At 44.6% G+C, this 21,264-nt stretch overlaps 1 protein-coding gene across 1 annotated transcript in view; it reads right to left on the reverse strand.

Moving 5' to 3' along the window:
- The window catches only part of CDCA4 (cell division cycle associated 4), a 30,490-nt gene extending 13,365 nt beyond the window's left edge, over positions 1–17,125 (reverse strand). Inside the window, exon 1 of the mRNA XM_086937913.1 lies at positions 16,927–17,125. The gene's annotated coding sequence lies outside the window, so the exon portion shown is untranslated. The remainder of the gene's footprint in view (positions 1–16,926) is intronic.
- Between the last annotated feature and the right edge of the window lie 4,139 nt (positions 17,126–21,264).

Genomic DNA, 21,264 nt, shown 5'->3' on the forward strand with positions numbered 1-21,264 from the left:
CCTAAAAAAGGAAAATATCCCACATCTGATTGTTCTTCCTCCAAATTTTGCAATTCTATTCAGTCTACTGACTGCACTTTTTTCCGATTTCAAATGGGGACTCACTTCTTTCAACAGATTTAGCTCCCACATTCAATTCCATATTTTTCAACCTGTGTCTTCCGACAAACTGCTTTTACAACCCCGCCCCCACAATCAATTGCCACTGCTTTCTCTAGACAATCCACTTTTCTAGTCAGCTGACTTGAGCTTTAGTTTGGTTTTATTTATTCCTTCCCTGTTAAAAATCATTTTATCTGCATTTTACATTTTCTATCACGATATTACCGATCATTAAGTACCCGATATCCTTTGATTATAATTGTATTTTACCACTGTTTGCAATCTGCATTTGAACTTATGATTTTCCTTTTCTTATTGTAACACTATGATTCATTTTGAGTCTGTACTCTTTACCTCAAAAATAAAAGTTAGACTGAAAATGCAGGAAAATAGTTTGCAAATTTGAAAAGCCGAATTGATTTGTCATCCATAGAAAATCAACGAGATCTGATCTAAAATTTAAGTCTTTTATAAAACCTACCAATGTATACCTTTGTGCTATTTTCAGGAAAAGATAGTTCAGGGCATTTTAGGCTTCGCTCTGGGATCCAAAGCGGTCCTGATTGTATGCCCTAGTATCTTCCGTATACCCAGGACCACTGAAATCGGGTGACAACATTGTACAGAAATGGAAGGCAACTCAAGCAGCATAGGCGATTACAGGCACGTTTTACACATATCTACTTACGTTAGCCAATCATTTTCATATTACCAGTTACTGCTACAAATTGGATGCCAATTCTACAGAAAATTAAGGTTTCTTAAAAAAGCAAATACAATTAAATTTTTTAATGCCCAACAAGCAAGCGAAAATTATTTTAATAGCCCTTTCTTACTCTGAATAAATAGACTACTTAATGTATGAACATTGCTTAACACGGAAAAAAAGAGCAAAGAAGTACACTTCCTACTTTGAAAGTCAGGGGCATTCCAAAAGGTTTTACAACCAGCCACCTGCAACTGATGTAAAAAGTTCAGTTTTCATACAATAGCACGTTGGAGGGCACCTCCTTCCAGTAAGCAAAAGCAAAGTAGAAAGCAGCCCAACACCGTTATCAACGCAACACTAGGGGGTAGATAAGGAGTCCCTCCACCTCCAATAATCTATGCACATACAATATAACCTTAAAGGCTACTGACCACAGCAAAACGCCAAACAACCAGCTTTTATCAAAGCACTTTCTCACTTTGTTTCTGGAAAGTCTGCAGTAAAACTTTAGCAAGGACTAAACAAGCCTTCACACACTTCCTGCCTTCAGACATTGATAGGCTCTAATGACAGCCACTCCTTTCCACACGGACCTAGCCAAGTTGTCAAACCTGGATTCCGCGGAGAACAGTCTGTCTGGCTCTCAAATTAATTTCTTAAAAGAACTGGTCATCGTCTTCAAACCTTTTTTTTACATGACAATCATACTCCTATGAGACTAACTGGATACTGCACAATCTAGTACGAGTTAATTGATCCCTTTCAGCCCCGTTCCTAACGGAAAATAGTGCATGAAAGGGATGTCCACTCTCCCATATGCACTTTGCTTTAGTGATGGAGCTGCCAGCAGAATAACTGATTGGCATAAAAGGGTTTTCAAAGGGGTGATGGTTCAGAAAATCTGGTGTATTATATGCGGACAACATGCTTTTGATTTAACACCTTAACAGCATCACTCCTTATGGATGAATGGGAAGGGCTGCATTGCCTTTGGTTGGACAAGGCCTTCTAGTAGGTAAAAGAGACATTGACAACAAAGACATTAAAAACACTAACTGGCAAATCCAATGTCTGCCTCAAGTATGCTATTGTAGTCACCCAAGCACAAAGTCAGCGCACAGGCATTAAACAGTTAATTTTCCGAGAGCATTTCCTTTGGTTGCTCTCCAGAGGAGCACACGGCCATATGAAGATACTCCGTTATGAGAATGGCAACGCAATAAATAAATGTAGAAATAGGACTACATTGTGCAAAATTCCAAAAATAAAACCGTACCAATGACTAAGGTGTAGCAAAATCTACTCGCCCACTCACTATATAAGGGGGATTTATTTTATCGCCTACTGTCCAATTCAGGAGAGAGCTTGAACAGACAAATAACCGGTTTTCTGGTCATTCTGAAAGTGGATGTGCACTAAAGAAGTCTTTAAATCTTGTTTTTATATGGTCACATTTGTCGTTTGTTCTAACACTGGTCAAACGTTAGCTTCGGTCTTCTTACAAACTGCTGCTGGTTATTGGTGTTTACTTCTTTCTCTGATTGCAGGTAGATTTTTTTTAAGTGAACTGTCTCGATAATTAATGCATCAGCAGTCAGAAACGGTTTTTTGTGTCACTGAAGTGAAATGGGAACAAGATTTTAACAGGATCAAAACACTTGCTGATGTGCAAAAGAATGTGTGGAAATCTGTTCTTAGCAAATATTTGTCACTACATAGTTTTATTAATACGTCAGTGGAAATGTTTGTTTCCTTTTCAATGGAAAATGTGTTGCCTTTAAATTACAGTATGCTACCACAATGCTTTAGAAATATATTTACCAAAAGAGTTTTTAAACAAGAACTGAGAAACATTCCTGCGACGCCCTGATGACAATGCTAAAGAGGCAAGTCGGTGTCATGTGTACCCTAAATTCAGGCTAGATTAGTCATATGCAGGGGGAAAGTTTTATCTATTAAATCAAACATGGGTTTTTGTGCAGCAAACATTCTGAACACGAATATTTAGGTGCTCTTTCACATACAGAAAAACGCAGACTTGGTGAACAAAATATTTGCCCAGGATCACACCATGAGAGACCAGTTTATGGATCAAGTGCATTAAAATTAGGTCGAGTAGAGTATTGCAGATACGATCACATGTACATTATTTTTTAAGGCCTGATAAATACTGTTTTTTCTATCCTGGGATCTATCCCGACGACAAATGTTCTGTTTGTACTCAAGCATTAAATGACGGCTATGTTACTGCGCTCTCACCAAGTGGGGTCTGCAGAACACAAAATGTGTCAAAGACAGTAAAGAGATGAGTTTATTTTCCAGATGGAAGAACCTCTCATTGACAATCTTTGGTAGGGTTAACCTGGTGAAGCTGGTCATCCTCCCCAAGTTGACATACCTATTTAATACGATCCCTTTAGCGTTCCCCAGTAAGGACATCAGTAATATCCAAAGTAAAATTGGTAGCTTTATTTAGGCTAAAAAGGGAGCTCAACTGTTAAAAAAAGTTGAGACTCAGGCTCATACGGGGAGGGCTTGCTATCGCCTTCCAGCATAAAAATATCCGGATGTTGCTGGTAAAACCCGACGAGTCATCATGGGGGAGGCTATTGGGCGAAATGGTTACAATGGAGGCAGTGGAGAAGATTTTCTATACAAGTTTGGGGCACCACGGTTCTTTAAACGGGTGCGTCTGAAGGTTCTTAGGTTTGCCTTGGATATTTGGTTTACGGTCAGATGTAGATGGGGGATTGGGTATTACTCAGAGTTTGCCCCTATCTGGGACTCCCCGTCCTGTTTGAAGGAGTCTTGCAATTCCAATAATGAGAGAGCAGGTATTATGTTGTTTTGTTCTAGTGAATGGGAATGGTCTGTCTGTAGTGGGAATGGTCTGTCTGTAGTGAGAATGATTCAGTGTGGATGTGTCGCTTAGTGTTGTATGAACTGAATCTATTTGTACATATTTTGTATATATTTTGTATATGCACAAGAAAGGTTTTTTGAAAAAATGAAAAATAATCAGAAAAAATGATTTAAATAAACCAGTAACAAATGTTACATCAGACTGATATGTTTTGTTCATCACAGATCTCTGGCCATTAAAAATTAAATGAGCCCAGTACTGGCAGTTGTGTTAGTTTAGTTGCATTTGGCTTAGCCTTGCTGGTTAAGAGCCAGGACCCAGTTTTGTTGTTTCGATTCAGGGCGGGCAGCTGCTCGCGAAGTCACTCGAGGTAGGTATACACCTTTCACACCTAGAGGTTCATTGTCATTAAGTGTGGTCTTTTGTCCAAGTGCATATGATTTAAGTTGTGTTTTTGTTAATTGTCTTCGTCTTAAAGCTATCTGTCCAGTGCACTTTTTGTATAGCATGTCTGAGAAAGACACCTTTGCGTATAGCGAAGAACACATTCAAAATCTTATTAGGGCACCACCGGTGTTTGCTTCTGCCACCTTAAGTTCCAATGCAAAAACTCAAAACGAATCGGATAAATTAATTAGGCTGCGAAAAAAACAGATAAGGACCGATTTACCTGGTCATTTTCTTGTGCTACATTTGCAAGCAGGGACAATTCCATCAGGTTTACAAATCCGTAATACCCCCATGGTGTTTATCGACTACCCTGAATATAAAAAAGGATTCAGTGGTATTGAGACTAAATGTAGTAGGGACCTGATGGTCCTTACAGTAGAAACGGCACACAGGATCTCTCTCAAACAACTTCAAGAAATTGCAGCTTTAGAGATGGAAATACAAAATAACCAACTAATCGCTGACTCAAAAAATCTCCTGGAGAAAATTGAAAAGGAAATCCAAGAATTCAAGGATTATACTGTAACCCAGAAAGGGAACAAGTACGAACTTGATAAAAATAATTTTTCGTTAGAGGTAGTATACCCATACTTACAGCAGGACTTCTATACTCGACCAACACAAAGAAGGTTTTTTCAGGATAATCAGGGACGCTCAAGAAATAAGTTCCTAACATTTTAGGACACCTCCTCTTCGGGAGGGGAGACGGATAATTCTGACTCACGGAATAATACAGCAACCAGGATTAACCAACAAAATCAACAACAAAATCCCCAACCATTTTTTAGGCAGAGGCCAACAGCGGGGAAGAGGCCGTTCGCGTCCAGGATGCCAACCATGGGAGATGAGGACCAGACGCCAATATTACAGGAGCTAACACCATCATCTTTGTTCAATCTATCTGACCGAGTCCTATCTAGTTCTGAAATAGCTGTGCTTGAAAAGGGTCTCTCCTACGTGTCCGTCCGACCAACGGATTTTGTCAAAATGAAATTGGAAGCAAGTGAATTTTGCAGGAAAATACGCCTGAAAACTTTTTTCAGAGATACACCAGAGTTAAACACCGAAACCACAGGACTCCGCCTAAAATCTACTTTCTGTCCACCAATCAACAAAACCCCCAAAGAGGTTATTACCTTTGAGCGAGCGATATTATCTGGGATAAATGCCCTCGAAAAGAAAAAACAATTTGTGAAATTCAATCTACCTAAGAGTGAAAAGGACGCCATTTTTTCCTTAAAAAATTATAAATCGCTAATAATAAAACAAGCGGACAAAGGGGGCGCAGTTGTCCTGTGGGATATTAACAGGTATAAGAAGGAGGTCAAACGGCAGCTTGACGATCTATAACCAGGTCAAAGTTACAAAACTAGCTTTTCATTATCCTGCAAGCAGGCTTTGACCTTGGTATACTTGGACCGAAAGAATTTGCTTTCCTTCAAAATAAGAACCCTAGGACTCCCATATTTTATGTCTTGCCAAAGATGCATAAAGATCCAAATGATCCCCCTGGCCGTCCAATCATTTCAGGATGTGAATCTCTGACGGAGCCAGTATCAAAATACATCGACCATTTTTTTAAACAATTTGTCGAAACGGTCCCAGCACATCTAAAAGACACGACGGCAATCATCAATCGAATAACATCTATCAAATTTGATGAGACATACCAACTAATGGTGACAATGGATGTCGTGTCATACACACAAATTCCGCAGGAACAGGCTTTAGAAACTTTGGAGCTCCAGGGGTGTGGAATTTAATGAAATATGTACTTGTTCATGGGACAAGTAGCTTCATAAATCTACTTGTCCTGTAACAAAATCCACTTGTCCCTTTGGTACCATGTAGTGCGCCGTCAAATAATGGCTGCAATCTCTTTATAGAAGAGCTCTGATAATACCCTCTGGTTATGTCAGGCTAATACTATAGAAGGATTTGAATTTGAGGTTTTCACCAGCTCTTTCCTCTTATCTTTTCCCATACTCAAAAGGTCGGAAACTTACCCCTGACAACGGCAGAAATAAAGTTTCTTCCAGGGCTGGGAAAAATGTGGTTGGAGAAAAAGTGAACTTGTACACACTCAACAGATTTCCGCTGGGGCATTTTCATATTTGCTCATGCTAAGATGCAATTCACAAATATTTTCTAGGACTAAGGTTTCCTGGCATACTTAAGGAAATTCATGTGCATTCATGAAAAACGTAAATATGCATTAATACAAGGACATATCATGGGTGCACTTTCGTGACTAACATTTTAGCCCCTAATAAAATTTTAGTTAACCAAGACCTTTTGTTTTTATTAAAATGCTATCTCTTCCTATCTGGGAGCTGGCTTCATTGTGTGTGACGGCATTGTGCTCTTTAAGAAAGTAGTTTTGTTCAGTGCCAGGAATTTCTATGGCAATGTGGCCTTTATGAGGCCAAATATCAGCTGTCTAGTAAGAACGCGCTGGCAAACAGCACCACGCTAACCTGATAATCCCAAGTTAGAGAAAGGGGCATAGAGTAGGCCAAGTGAGTAACCCGAAAATGTAATACCACCCCCCCATTGAGCCAAAGTTCTTATGACACCAAGCAAGTGAAAACAAAGTCATTGGAATCCTCTCCAGAACAGCTCTCTTGTCTCTTCCATCTAAGCATCTATCAATTCATCCTTTCACCCACTGATATCTAGCATTTCACCTTTACATTGGCACCTATTCATTCTTTTATCCATTAGCCTTTCACCAATCTGTTCGTCCATCTGTTCATCTGTCAGTCCATCCACACATCCATATCCAAACCTACCCATCCATCTCCAAACCTATCCATTTCAACCATCCATCCATCTTTTCACTCCATCTATCCACCCTCCCTTTCACTCATCCTTCCACCCTTCGACGAATCCATCCTTCCACTCATCCATCTATTTATCCTTTCACTCATCCATCCTTTCGCTCTCTAATCCTTACGCCCTGTAACGCATCCACTCATTCACCCTTTCCTTCATTATAACATCCTTTGTCCATCCAACATCCCCATCATTCAACCATTGCGGTCACTCATTCATCCATCCATCTAGCTAGCCACACTTCTACTTACTCATCCTTTCACCCACACATCCATTCATCCTTTCAAATTATTTACGAGTCTTGGTCAGCCGAGCTTCAGACAGAAGAGGCCCATCAAGAGCTCCACCTCTACTGTAGCTGCTAAAGCCTATCCTGCCATTCCCAAACCTATTGATTCAACGGATCCATCCCGCCTTCCTTTCACTCATCCATCCTTTTGCTCACCCATCCTTTCACCCCATACATCCTTTTCACTCCTATTCATCCACCCTTTAACTCATCCATCCATCCACTCATCCAATCCATCCTTTTCACTCATCTATCCACCTACCCTTTCACTTCCTCCACTTATGCTTTCGCTCATCTATCCACCCGTTCACCCATACATCTTCTGTTTCGCTCATATATCCATCCACCCTTTCACTAATCCCTCCATCCACCTTTACACTCAACTGTCCATCCACCCCCCACCGTCAGCAATCTATTCATCTACTCTCTCACCCTTTCAATAAGCTGTCCATCCTTTCACTCATCAATTCACTTTCAACCCACCCATCCACTCACCCTTACACTTATCCTACCATTCTTTCACACATCCATCCTTACATCCATCCACTCATTCATTCATGCATCTATCCAGTCACCATTTCACTCCACTCATTCATCTATCCATCAGCCTTTCACCCATTGATTCACCTTTTCACTAATTAATGTATGCATCTATCATCCACTCTTGCACGTATTAATTCATGCATCTATACATCCACCCTTTCACTTATTCATACATGCACCTTTCCATCCACCCTTTCACTCATTTATTCATTCATTTATGGATCTAAACATCCACCCTTACACTCCACTCATTCATCCATCCATCCAGCCTTTCACTCATTCATCCATGCATCTATCCATTCACCATTTTACTCCTTAATTTATGCATCTATCATCCACTCTTGCACATATTCATCCATGCATTTATACATCCACCCTTTCACTTATTCATACATGCATCTATCCATTCACCCTTTCACTCCCATTATGGGCCTTTGTCTGCGGACCTGCAGACTGAAGAGGCCCATCAAAAACTCCACAACTGCTGTAGTTCCTACAGCGGTGTGTTCACAATGCCCCTGGTGCAGGCACAAAGGGAGATGAGAGGCCTAGTGCAAGGACAGAATTGGGGGGGGGGGGGGGGGGCTTAGGCCTGCATGAAAGCCCATGGGGAAACTAATGAGCTTTAATGTAAGCCCTTGATGACGTAAGATATGAGAGGCCAAGGGGAGCGGGTCAGGATGTCAGAGGGCGGGGAGGGTGGTGGGGTGGGGTTAGGCACCAGGTGTAACAAGGTGTACAGGAAAGGCAAAGTGCAATGGGGGGGGGGGGGTTGGGTGCATGAGAAGGGAAAGCAAAGTGAGTTGAAGATGAGCAGGGATATTGGAGCCATGAGGCCCAGGAGTGGAGCAGAGAATACAAGGAAGGGGTCATACAGTTCAAGTCAGAGCAAGGGGCCAAGTGGCAGATAAGGCAGCCTCTTACATGCCATTGCTGTTTGTCTCATGCTTGAAGAAAATAAAAGGAACAGGGGAGGGCCTGGAAGCCACACGAGCTTATCGAGCTGGCTCCAACTTTGAGCTCTGCTTTATCATTTTGTTGTTCTGTTCTGGGGAAATTAAAGTGCAGGCCCCAACTTTTGCATTCACTCTTTCACTGCCAATAAACTACTCAGAGCAACTTATTAACCGGCTGTGACCTACAGGGTTGAACAGCTGTGTATCGGATTGCCATAAAACTGTCTACTTGTCCATTGGACAAAATGCTAATTAAAACCTCTTGCCCTCCTAAGAAATCTAGATGTCTCAGGCGTCGGGAGATAGGAATTCCCCACCCCTGGAGCTCTTTTTGGAACAAAGGGAGCAACCCACTAGAGTACCAACTAATTTCATCTTGAGATTGGCTAAATTTGCGTTGCAAAAAAATTACTTTCAATTTGATACCGATTTCTTCTATCAAATTAAGGGGGTAGCAATGGGCTGCCCCTTCGCACCGGAGTTAGCGGTCCTGTTCATGGGTCTATATGAAGATAGATTCATATATAACAATAATCCATTTGCTGCACATATTACAAAATATATGCGGTATATTGACGACGTTTTTTTCATCTGGTCGCGAACACAGGATAAATTAACTGAATTCATGACATGGCTCAACATGAGAACAGAGGACATTAAATTTAGCCACATTGCATCTAATAAGAACATCACGTTTTTGGATGTCCAAGTGTATGCAACAGAGGGCACACTCGGGACAACTTTATTTCGGAAACCCACTGACCGAAATAAAGCATTACATTTTACCAGCCACCACCCTAGGAGCCTCAAACAAAACTTACCCTTCGGACAGTTTTTAAGAATTCGGAGAAATTGTTCCAGTAAGGAGGAATATTTCACACATGCTAATGGGTTAATGGAATGGCTACTCGAAAGAGGGTACCCCAAAAAACTCTTAAAACACTCCTTAAGAAGGGCATGGTGGGTCCCGAGAGAGACTTTGTTGGAAAAGAAAACACGACAGGAATTGAAAAGGATTGTTTGTGTGACAACTTTCGGTTCCAACACACCAACTACATAGGTTGGTCTTGCAAAATTGGCATTTGGTAAAACACCTACACTGCGAGTTACTGGACCCCCCTCTTTTTGCATACAAAAAAAGAGAAAAGCGTGGCGAATCTTATTGTGAAAGCAGCTTTACCACGTGAACCCAAGTTGACACTAAGAGGAATGATGGGATTACCCCCAGTGGTTGGACACCACAGATGCGGGAACTGTTCCTGTTGTGAATCAACGGAGGAAGGCACAGTCTTCAGCTTTGACAGAATATACTGGAAACATTTGACTTTCACCAATCGCCTAACAAAAAACGTAGTCTATGGGATTTGGTGCCCATGTCCAAAATTATATATTGGAAAAACTACACAGGATGCAAGGCAGAGAATTACCCAGCATAAGTCAAGAATCAGAAAACAAGTACCGAATGCACCTCTGGTCCAACATCGGAGTTCACATGAACACAAAGAAAATGACCTACGCTGGACGATCATTTCCAAAATTGAACGCGACCCAGGAGGAGGAGATATGGAATTAAAACTAGCACAGCGGGAAGCATTTCTCATAATGAAATATAACACTGCAATATCAAGGCTGAATGAAATCTCAGAAATTTACAAAGGGACTCTTGGTTAAAGTGTTGAAAAATCCTCCCTCTTCACTAAATATCTGGTCTCCCCCCGCAGGGTCCATCATTTGGTATACCTGGACCTTAATTACATCAAGCCAGGCATAAGAAGTGGGGACTGCCACAACCACAATGCTTTGCACAAGCAGTAGCTAACTCTATGACCATTTTGGAAGCAATTACCCATTTCAGTTTTTCTGGCAGTCTAAATTAATATGAAACCCTTGTCTACTGCCAGATCAAAGTCTATTTGGCTTTATGTGAATGGAACGATTCTAAAACGTTTTTGAGATATTCTAAAGGTGTATGTAACTTTAAAATTTGCGTGATCACATGACTTTTGTTAGATTCACTTAGTAAGCTCATTTGGAAAGACCGGCAACGCGCTGCCCTGCCTTTGCAAGAAAACGTTCGGAAGATGAAGTGTGCTTTCCAAGAACTAAATATTCCTGTGCAATTGCACACGAACAGGGCAAATGCAGTACGAGTAATTTTACATTCTTCCTGCAGCTCAACCGAGGGCACCTTTGATTAATGTGACAGCTGGAGAAAGGACTCGTCCTTCACCACACATAGAAAGCCTGGCTAAGCTAATATCACACTAAGACTGGGTAAGCATTTAAGAGCTAGATTGCCTCTACAAGTTAAACTTAGTTTAATGTGAATCCAACAAAAGATCTCACATTCCTATTTTCTTGTTTAGGTCCTGAGGAGAACTCCGCAATAGGGGGTTCGAAAAGCGTTGACCCCGTAGGTCCAGTGTCAGCCATAAAAATCAAAAAAACTTACCCAAGACAAAATACGATCTGTTCTGATTGAATTTGATGTTTTCAAAATCATAAATGACAATGTAGACTGTATTTCATCTTTTTGGCTTAATGAAATATTCATATTGACACGGGCCTGTACCTCAGAGGTATATGTTGTTTTGTTCTAGTGAATGTGAATGGTCTGTCTGTAGTGAGAATGATTCAGTGTGGATGTGTCGCTTAGTGTTGTATGATCTGTTTTGTAAAATCTGTATCTATTTGTACATATTTTGTATATATTTTGTATATGCACAAGAAAGGTTTTTTGAAAAAATGAAAAATAATCAGAAAAAAATGATTAAAATAAACCAGTAACAAAAGTTACATCAGACTGATATGTTTTGTTCAGAACAGATCTCTGGCCATTAAAAATTGAGTGAGCCCAGTACTGGCAGTTGTGTTAGATTAGTTGTATTTGGCTTTGCCTTGCTGGTTAAGAGCCAGGACCCAGTTTTGTTGTTTCGTACTTAAAGATGAGGCATTTTCCAGGCATCCTTTGAATGTGTGCGAGAGCTAAGTCACAGCTCTTCTTCAAAACACAGACTCCCACACCGACGGGAAGTGAGATATTGTGGTACATGAACCCTTTCATGGTCTGCATTGTCGAATTAATGTTCGAGATTCAGTATCTGTAACATAAAGCGGTTGACTCTGGAAGGTCTTAGTTGTGTTCTCTTATTTATCAAAAATGTTCAGACTCAGTAATACAATTGTAGGATTTACGGTCCCGGAACGCAAAGAAAAACACATGGAGTCGGTGTCTTTATTCGGGGGCACCCGAGGAGTTTGAGAATTCGATGCTTCCGGTTGTGGGCTAGAAGTTACTTGAGGCTTGTGTTGTGCGGTCTACGTGCAACATCTGCAGGGTGTACTAATCTGTTCATACTGCCATCGGTTACCGGTGCTATTGTGTGAAAGCAAACGCTAATAAAACGTTTGTGCAGCGGTCCACACAATGGAGTTTCAAGTTGTCAGGCAATAAGGATAATGCCCAAAAGACCGGCATACACAGACCGTACAAGGTTTAACTGCGCTTAGCTTTGAAATAGGACTCAAGCCATTAAGCGAGTGCAGAGCGACAGCGAGTGCAGAGCGACAGCGAGTGCAGAGCGACAGCGAGTGCAGAGCGACAGCGAGTGCAGAGCGACAGCGAGTGCAGAGCGACAGCGAGTGCAGAGCGACAGCGAGTGCAGAGCGACAGCGAGTGCAGAGCGACAGCGAGTGCAGAGCGACAGCGAGTGCAGAGCGACAGCGAGTGCAGAGCGACAGCGAGTGCAGAGCGACAGCGAGTGCAGAGCGACAGCGAGTGCAGAGCGACAGCGAGTGCAGAGCGACAGCGAGTGCAGAGTGACAGCGAGTGCAGAGTGACAGTGAGTGCAGAGTGAACAGTGTGTGAGTGTGCAGGGTGAGCAGTGTGTGAGGGCGTAGGGGCAGTGTGTGAGTGCAGGGTAAGAACACTCGAACTAAGTCCACCACACACACATAAGACCACACACTCACCACCCACAACCACACCCCACCAGCCATCAGTGCACGCTTTCACCAGGCACAAAAAACCACCATCCCTCAGTGCACGCTTTCACTGGGCATAAACACCACCAGCAGTCAGTGCAGGCTTCCACCAGGCACACAACACCAAACGTCAGTGCACGCTTTCACCAAACACACACAACACCAGCGAAAGTGAATGCTTTCACCAGCCGTCAGTGCACGCTTTCACCAGGCACACACACCTCCAGCCCGCTTCCACCAAGCACACACACCACCAGCCATCAGTGAACAATTTCTACAGGCACACACACCACCAGCCATCAGTGCACACATCAATTGTTAACGCATTCACAATTAACTATTGTAGCAATCGCAGTATGGTGCACTTTACTTTTAAACATATTCATCTAAAGCGCAGCATGCCACCATTGCTACAATTTCAATCCAACCCACATAATTCCACTACACACCACATGCATACACTCCATAACACATGGCTAAAAGACATTGCCATTTGCAATGCCATAAGCTCTAACTCAAATAAATCCGAGACCTATTGCAATGCCATAAGCTCTAACTCAAATAAATCCGAGACCTATTGCATTTCCAATGCTTGTTGATTACTGGTTTTGTAGCCCCTCCCGCCTTAGTACCAGCATCCAGATATCTGGCATGCCCCAACGTTATTGCCCTTGTGACAGTTGGTTGCAATCTACCACTGCCCCTTTAACTGTATGGAGTCTTTGAGGCACCAAGTAGAAGTTGGTGGTATGCCAGGCAACCACTGAGTCAGGTGGATTGTGGCTGTGTTACTCATTGGTGGATGCAATAAAGAGCATTACCTATAAGGAGAATAGCATCTATCTGCTTAAAACTAGTGAATCCTTATAATGCCTTTTGGTTTGGCTTCGGCAGGTGTATGCTTCCAGAGGATGATGAAACAGGTTTTGTTGGGCTTCTAGTGAGTCTTGTCTTTCAAGACAACATTTCAGTGTACACCAAGGATAGACCTAATAGTGATGTAGTTCTCAAAAAGTGCTTACCTGGCTGAAGTATAGAGGACTTACCCTGCAAAGTGGAAGATGTGTGCCTGACTCGGGACCATTGTGTTGACGGTTCGATACCTGGTGCCGGCGGCAAGTTAGCCCAGAACCATGTAACTGAGCAATAGCTCGCTTAATCTTCGACGGCCCCCAGAAACCTCTCCGGAAGTAGCTGTGCGCTTTACAAATGCTGGTATTTCATTTAATTTCAAAGCGAAAAGGGCCTGTTATGGGGTGGCACAGTTACCTATTTAGGACAACATTTTCGGGGATGGCATCAGCCCCAAATTAGAGCTGGCTGAAGCTATATCTCGGACACTTGCTCCACAAGACAAAGACATGGGCAGGTCATTTTTGGGTTTATCAGAGTAATACTCAAAATGTAATTGCAATGTTGCAAGTGTAGTGCTGCTGTTGTGACTCCTGCTCAAATCTACAGAAATAGATAAGCTTTTGCCTCACGTTCACTCAAAGGGGCGTATATGTTGACATATGTCACTTTTCTGTTGCTTACTGCTGTATGTGCTTCATCTTGATATTATTAAACTGGTGCTTATGTCAATGTAGTGTGAATAGGTATAAAAAAAGGTACAAATTAGGGTAGTAATACAATCATAAAATGTGTTGCTTTACACCACACAATGGCCCTGCGTAAAAGATATGGGGGAGCATGTTAACGTCTACCTCAGAGAGAAAAAAGATGGCTTTTGACATCTCGGCAAGGCAAAACAATAGCGTGAGGAAAGGTTACAGGTTCTACCAGTCTAAGACCAGCTAGAAGCAGATGCCCTTTGTTCTCATGATGCAGAGTACAGGTTGGGAAAGCATGTGGAGACCTGTGGGCAGTAAAGCGTCACAAATACAGGAGACACTTGTCGGGTCAGGACTATGTCCCAATTAGACACTCTCCAGGATTTCAAGATTTGCAATAAATCTGTGAAATCTGAACTTTTGTAAAATTTAAAGGAATGCAGACCCCCCCCCCCCCCCCTGCACGGTCCAGTGGCTTTCCACTGGGCTAATAGAAACAGGGTCCTCACAGCAGACAGGTGACTGGATGTTTATTAACTCTTCACATGCCCTGCTGTTCATTCCGGTTAGTCTAAATAACCATGCTGTACCTGACCTCACCCACTTTGAGACCACCAGGTATGTGGTTATCTCGGTCCCGGCTAATAGTGCATCCGTGGACATTTTTGTTTGTTCCGGGCTCGCCACACAGGGCTGGCCCAGGGGTACATTCATAAATGTTTTGAGCTCGCTGCGTGCCCTGTATGAGGTGGGCCTAGGGGTACATTTCATTTTTTAAATGTCGTGGCCCAGATTTGACTTTTATGTTTAGGGCCTGATATGCACCATGTGTGCAGCAGACCCAGTGGGGCTTTTTCTGGGGCCTGCTGCACAAGTGGCATGCCCATAGTGGCAGTAATTTTTTTTTGTTTTTGGTCTGTCCCCTGTGCGGTGGGCTCAGGAGAGCATTTCATTGTTTTGTAATTTGAACCTGCAGCACACAGGGTATGCAGCGGGCCCTGGGTGGCATTACATTTTTGATGGCCTTTAGCATGGGTGTGCTGGGCCCAGAGCGCCAGTTTTCCGAGGAGCACATGGAGCTGTGTGTATTAAGGTTATGCCAATAGCAGCACCCTTCTACTAGCTTAAATTGGTTGCAAACAACAAAACAATAATTTGCTTGAGGCAGCTCAGCTATCAGTGCTTTAGGTGAGCCCGGAGGGGTGTGTGCTCTGGGGCCAGTCCCTACTCATCCAGGTACTGACCAGTGAACACAGAAGAGTACCCCCAGCTGCCTCATTTAACTCAAGACCATCAGCAAGGGCACCACATTTATTTGTGTTTAACTCGTGTTCGCCGGACACAGGAGGCATTGTGTTTTTAAATGTTTGCAAAATAAAGTGCCTCAATTTTCCCATAAGTGCTTATCCGTGCATAATATGCTAATCCGTGCCGTAATATCCTGGGGTCTGATACCACCATGATCCGTAATACAGAAAAGGACTAGAAATTTCTGAAATTAGTAAATATTCGTATAAATACACCCCCCCCCCCGAGACATTTTTTAAAACATCTGTTTACACATCTGTATTTGCTCAAAGACGTTTTTGAGGGAATAAATAAAACACGTCTTTATCCAATGGCTTCTTTTGTAACTTACCCCCGGAAATGCACAATATTTTGTTTAACTGATGCATTGTAAAATAAATTCGGGGAATGGGAGCAAGATGCCCTTACACTATTGAGAGGTGGACACAAGTATTACAGATCCTGTTGGAAGAGGAGACTAAATAAACTGCACACCAGTAAGTGTACATACAGCATTTTCACGTTTCCAGCGTGTGCCTATGCTTCGGTCAATTGCTTACTACATTCTTCCCAGCACAAAAGAATGACTTTAGTCTTGAATGAAAAGGGTGAATAACTAGGATCGCTGATAGAAGGCATTTTATGGGTACGAAATAAAACAACCAAAAGGATCAGTTTTATAGAAAAGACCCCATCGCGCGTAGTATACATACATCGCAAACGTGACGTCAAAAATGCATAGTACTGAATCAGGAAAACAACTGAGAGGAAATGGTCCGTCCTTAATGCCTGGCACCAAAACAATGACTTCCTCAATGTTCAAAAACTTAGAAAAATAACGATTTATTTTAGGCCGAAAAGACGCGCTCGTCTAAGAGTTAAAACACACACACAAAAATTAGATGAGGAAAAAAAGGACAATAACGTTCGCTCTCATCTGTGGGCTGAAGTCCATGCGGTCTTTTGGAGGGAAGAATGAAAATCATCCTAAAAAGGTTCTGCCGTTAACACAGCGGAATAGACCGCCTTGCTCAGCTGCCACTGCCAGGCCACCCCTCCCCCCCATTAAAGGCACGCAGCGCCGCCATTTTGAACGTCTCTCTCATAGGAACTCAGCGGCTTTTTCAAAAAGCGTCGGTAGGCGGGGAGAGAGCGGGAGGTGGAGGTGAGGCCCTCAACTAGGGAAAGAGCGGGCCTCCCACCGGCAGGGAAGTCAAAGCTCGCCAGCCCAACCGAGGCACTACCCAAGCCTTATTGTCAAAATATAAATCAGTGCCACGATCTGGCAGAAGAGAAGTCCAGATTTTTGTCTACCATCCGAGGGACTACTTTGTTCTTCGATGATCAATACTCACATCGTGGGTATCAGTCGGGCTCTAAAGAGAGAGGCATGCAAGAGGCCTGCGTATGATTCGGCACGGTTCGTCGGCCCGGTTCACGCTCGCCGCTTCGGCCTTCAACCGCCAACTCTACCCACTGCTGCAGATCGATTAGTCGGGCTTCCTCCTCCGCCTCCTTCTCTCGTAAAGAGCTAGAAGGCATTGAGCTGGGGGGGCGGGACCTATCATTGACTGACAGCTTTATAACCTCCGCCCATTTGTTAGACCCACAAAGGAGTTGCCATGGATGGCCGGAACCTCTTGTTTATGATTGGTGGATCGACACGTCACGGAAGGTGACTAAAGAAATCCGTTCGACGAAAGAACCGTTTTCATACGCACGTTGGTACTTCCGGTAGCAGCCATGTTAGGTGTGGTGAACCCTTTCAATCTGCTAGCAGATTCGACTTTGGTAGAAATACACCCAATATGTCTGCTGTGTTTTTTTTGTATCGTTGTCCAGGCATTTTGATTAACGGCGGTCTAGTGTTTCTGTTTTTTTTCTTTTTCAGTAGAGAGAGGCAGGAAGGACAACGTGATTTTTGGAAAACGGATGTTGTAGGGCAGGTTCGTCTGGGAGACAACAGTTTCACTTCATAATTTTATAAATATCCTTGTTTTCCGTGCTCAATTTGTAAAATAATGAGTGCTGGTGCCCAAAGCACTGCTTAGAAGCCCACAAACTGTGCATTTAGATGTGAGTGCACGCTGAATACCAAGGCTTCTAGTCTTGAATCCACCTCATGCATCTTTAATTCTGTTACAGAACCGGAGGCTTCGGATTATGCTAGCTCTTTCTTTTAGTGTAAATCACAGCAGCCAATAAAAACATTCAATTAGTGAACACAAACTACATTGTCCATGATGCTTTGTATCAGTCACACCCTCTTAGCCCCCAATAAAAGCTATGAGCACAGTCCCATCATCCTCATTCTTTGCTGCTTACAGCAGAGCTAAGTACTTCCTTACAATATTAATACTGAGTAGTATACTGTATTTATGGTGTATGACAAATTTACATAGCGCGTAGCGCTACAATGTATTGAAAGTGTATGGTTTGCTTATCGATTTATACAGTTTATCGAATTTTAACGTATTAGGTGTTTATTGTGTGTTACTATGTGCATTTTTTAAGGCGTGCTCCGTGCATTGTGACGGGGCTTCGCCCCGGTTGCCAGTGCTGCTGGGGTCATTCATTTTAATCAATCAATCATATCATTTGCAAAGCACTCTACTCACCCATGAGGGTCTCAAGGCACTGGGGTGGGGAATGCTGCTACTGCTCGAAAAGCCAGGTCTTGAGGAGTTTTCTGAAGGTCAGCAGGTCTTGGGTCTGCCGTACGTGGATGCGGAGGGGGTTCCAGGTCTTTGCGGGAAGGTGGGAGAATGATCTGCCGCCTGAGGTCGCTCTTCGGCAGAGGCGGACTGTAGCGAGGGCGAGGTCAGAGGAGCGTAGCTGGCGGGTGGGGATGTAGAAGGTGAGTCGTCTGTTGAGGTACGTTGATCCGGTGTTGTGGAGTGCCTTGTGTGCGTGGGTGAGGAGCTTGAAGGTTATCCTCTTGTTGACCGGGAGCCAGTGCAGGTCTCTCAGATGGGGTGTGATGTGGCTGCGGTGAGGGATGTCGAGGATCAGGCGTGCAGAGGCGTTCTGGATGCGTTGGAGCCGTCCCATGAGTTTGGCCGAGGCTCCTGCGTAGAGGGCGTTTCCATAGTCCAACCTACTGCTGACAAGGGCCTGGGTGACTGTTCTTGTTTCAGTGGGGATCCACTTGCAGATCCTACGGAGCATGCGGAGGGTGTTGAAGCAGGAGGAGGAGACAGTGTTGACCTGTTTAGTCATGGGGAGGGTGAAGTCGAGGATGACCCCTAGGTTGCGTGCATGGTCGGTGGGTGTTGGAGCGGTTCCCAGTGCGGTCGGCCACCAGGAGTCGTCCCAGGCCGAAGGGTTGGATCCGAGGATAAGGACCTCCGTCTTGTCCGAGTTCTGCTTCAGTCGGCTGCTCCTCATGTATTCAGCAATGGCCTTCATTCCTTCGTGAAGGTTGGTTTTGGAGCTGTGGGGGTCCTTGGTGAGGGAGAGTATCAGCTGGGTGTCATCGGCATAGGAGAGGATGTTGAGGTCGTGCTGATGGGCAACGTGGGCGAGTGGGGCCATGTAGATGTTAAACAGAGTTGGGCTGAGGGATGAGCCCTGGGGTACGCCGCAGATGATCTTGGTGGCCTCTGAGCAGAAGAGGGGAAGGCGGACGCTCTGTGTTCTGCCGGAGAGGAAGGAGGTGGTCCATTCCAGGGCCTTCTCTTGGATCCCAGCGTTGTGGAGGCGTGTTCGTAGTGTGTGGTGATAGACCGTGTCGAAGGTGGCTAACAGGTCCGGGAGGATGAGGGTCGCCGTTTCACCGTTGTCCAGCTGGGACTTGATGTCATCGGTGGCTGCAATGAGGGCAGTCTCGGTGCTGTGGTTGCTGCGGAACCCGGACTGGGAAGGGTCCAGGATGTTGTTCTCCTCGAGGTAGCAGGTCAGTTGTTCGTTGACGGTCTTCTCGATGACCTTTGCCGGGAACGGCAACAGGGAGATGGGCCGGAAGTTCTTGAGGTCCTTGGGGTCCGCCTTGGGTTTCTTGAGTAAGGCGTTGATCCTGGCGTGCTTCCAGCTCTCCGGGAAGGTTGCTGTCTTGAAGGAGGTGTTGATGACTTTCCGGAGATGGGGTGCGATGGAAGTGCTGGCTTTGTTGAAGATGTGGTGTGGGCATGGATGTGACGGAGATCCGGAGTGGATGGTGTTCATGATTTTGATGGTAGCATGTAAGATGGGACCCCCTCAGAGAAATAAGTTGTGGCCAAGGAACAGAGGGGAACGAAAACACATCACTGTAAACGGGTTGTTCCTTCAATGGCCCTGCATTACACAGTCGGTGTAGGAAGGTGGATATCTGACTATGGTTACCCCCAAACATTTTGCCTGGTGTTTAGCTGGTTTTTGACTTAGTTGGCCTGGGATCCTGCTTTTCAGGGCCCCAGGCTGATTGCTCTCTCCTTAAAATGGACTCCATGTACCTTAGGTGCATAACACAATTGGAATTGGTTCACCTTATAGGCCCCTGTAACAGTGTACCATAGGTACCCAGGGCATAGGTGTAGCCAAGGCCTACCAGGGGCTGCAGCATGTATTGTGCCACCCCTGGCCTGGCCTCCATATTTGACACAACTGGCTGATCACTCAGCTGGGGTAAGTTGGTGTAATCACCTCTTACTTAGGTACAGTATGCCTTTGCCTAACCCTAAACTGGACACATATGTTCCTATCAGCCACTCCTATGGAAGGCCTCATCAATCCTGGAGGCAGAGTGCTTGGAAATATGTGAGATGGTGCTCTAGCATGAGCTGAGCCTGTCTGCAGCTGTCGGGAACCACTCCCTAAGCTGTTCCGGGATATTGCCATACCATATACTCTTAAGTGCATTATAATCCTCGCGGTTAAATGCTATCTTTGGTTTGGCTTTATCAAAACATGTCGAGTAAGGTGTCATACGAATTGGAATACTATCCCCTCGCCAGTTCTGGCGACGGGGATAGCATTCCACCCTTCTAGAGGGACACGACATGTGTGTAGCCTTAACCCTGGTTAAAGTTAAACAGAGCCTCAGCATCACAAAATGGATGCTGCCACCACAGACACATGTCTGACCTCCTGCTGCTGGGAGTCCTTCCAGCGAGGAGGGCCTGGACAAAGGGTTTCCTGCCTGGGGAGGTGCGAGCACCACCCCAGACAGGGTTTTGTGTATTGGGTAGGACAGGGCTGAATAGATTGAGACATGCCTGGGGCACACAAGGTGTCCCTGTGCATAAGCCAGCCCAAACCGGTTCTGGGGCTTTCCAGCCCCAGTCCTGGCGAGGAGCTGGACAAAGGAGAGGGGGTGTAACCACCCCCCTTCCTGGTCCCACCCATAGGGGAGGGACCTAGCAGGAGATCCACCCCTCAGATGGGAATAAGAGAGGAAGCAGTGCCATTGCACAGCAGATCATCCTGAAATCAACTTTAAACAAGAAGAAGACTGGACTTCGACATTCTGCTGCACAGAAGACTGAAGAGAATCTCCCTTGTGGCCTAGGAGGGGCCACCCTGTGAACACAGGCATCACCCAGCACCTCGACGTCTGCTTTGCCGCCGCCTCCCGCCGGAGCCCGAGTGCAGAGCCTGACAAGACCCAGCTTCCCAGACTTCTCCCAGCCCGATCCACAGTCCCTGCAAAGAAGGGACCCGTGGAGGCACCGAGAGACGTGGGAGCGGACATCTTGAAAGACCCCCGAGACGCT

The sequence above is a fragment of the Lissotriton vulgaris genome, chromosome 9 (assembly GCF_964263255.1).
Source record: "Lissotriton vulgaris chromosome 9, aLisVul1.2, whole genome shotgun sequence".
Lineage (NCBI taxonomy): Eukaryota > Metazoa > Chordata > Amphibia > Caudata > Salamandridae > Lissotriton > Lissotriton vulgaris.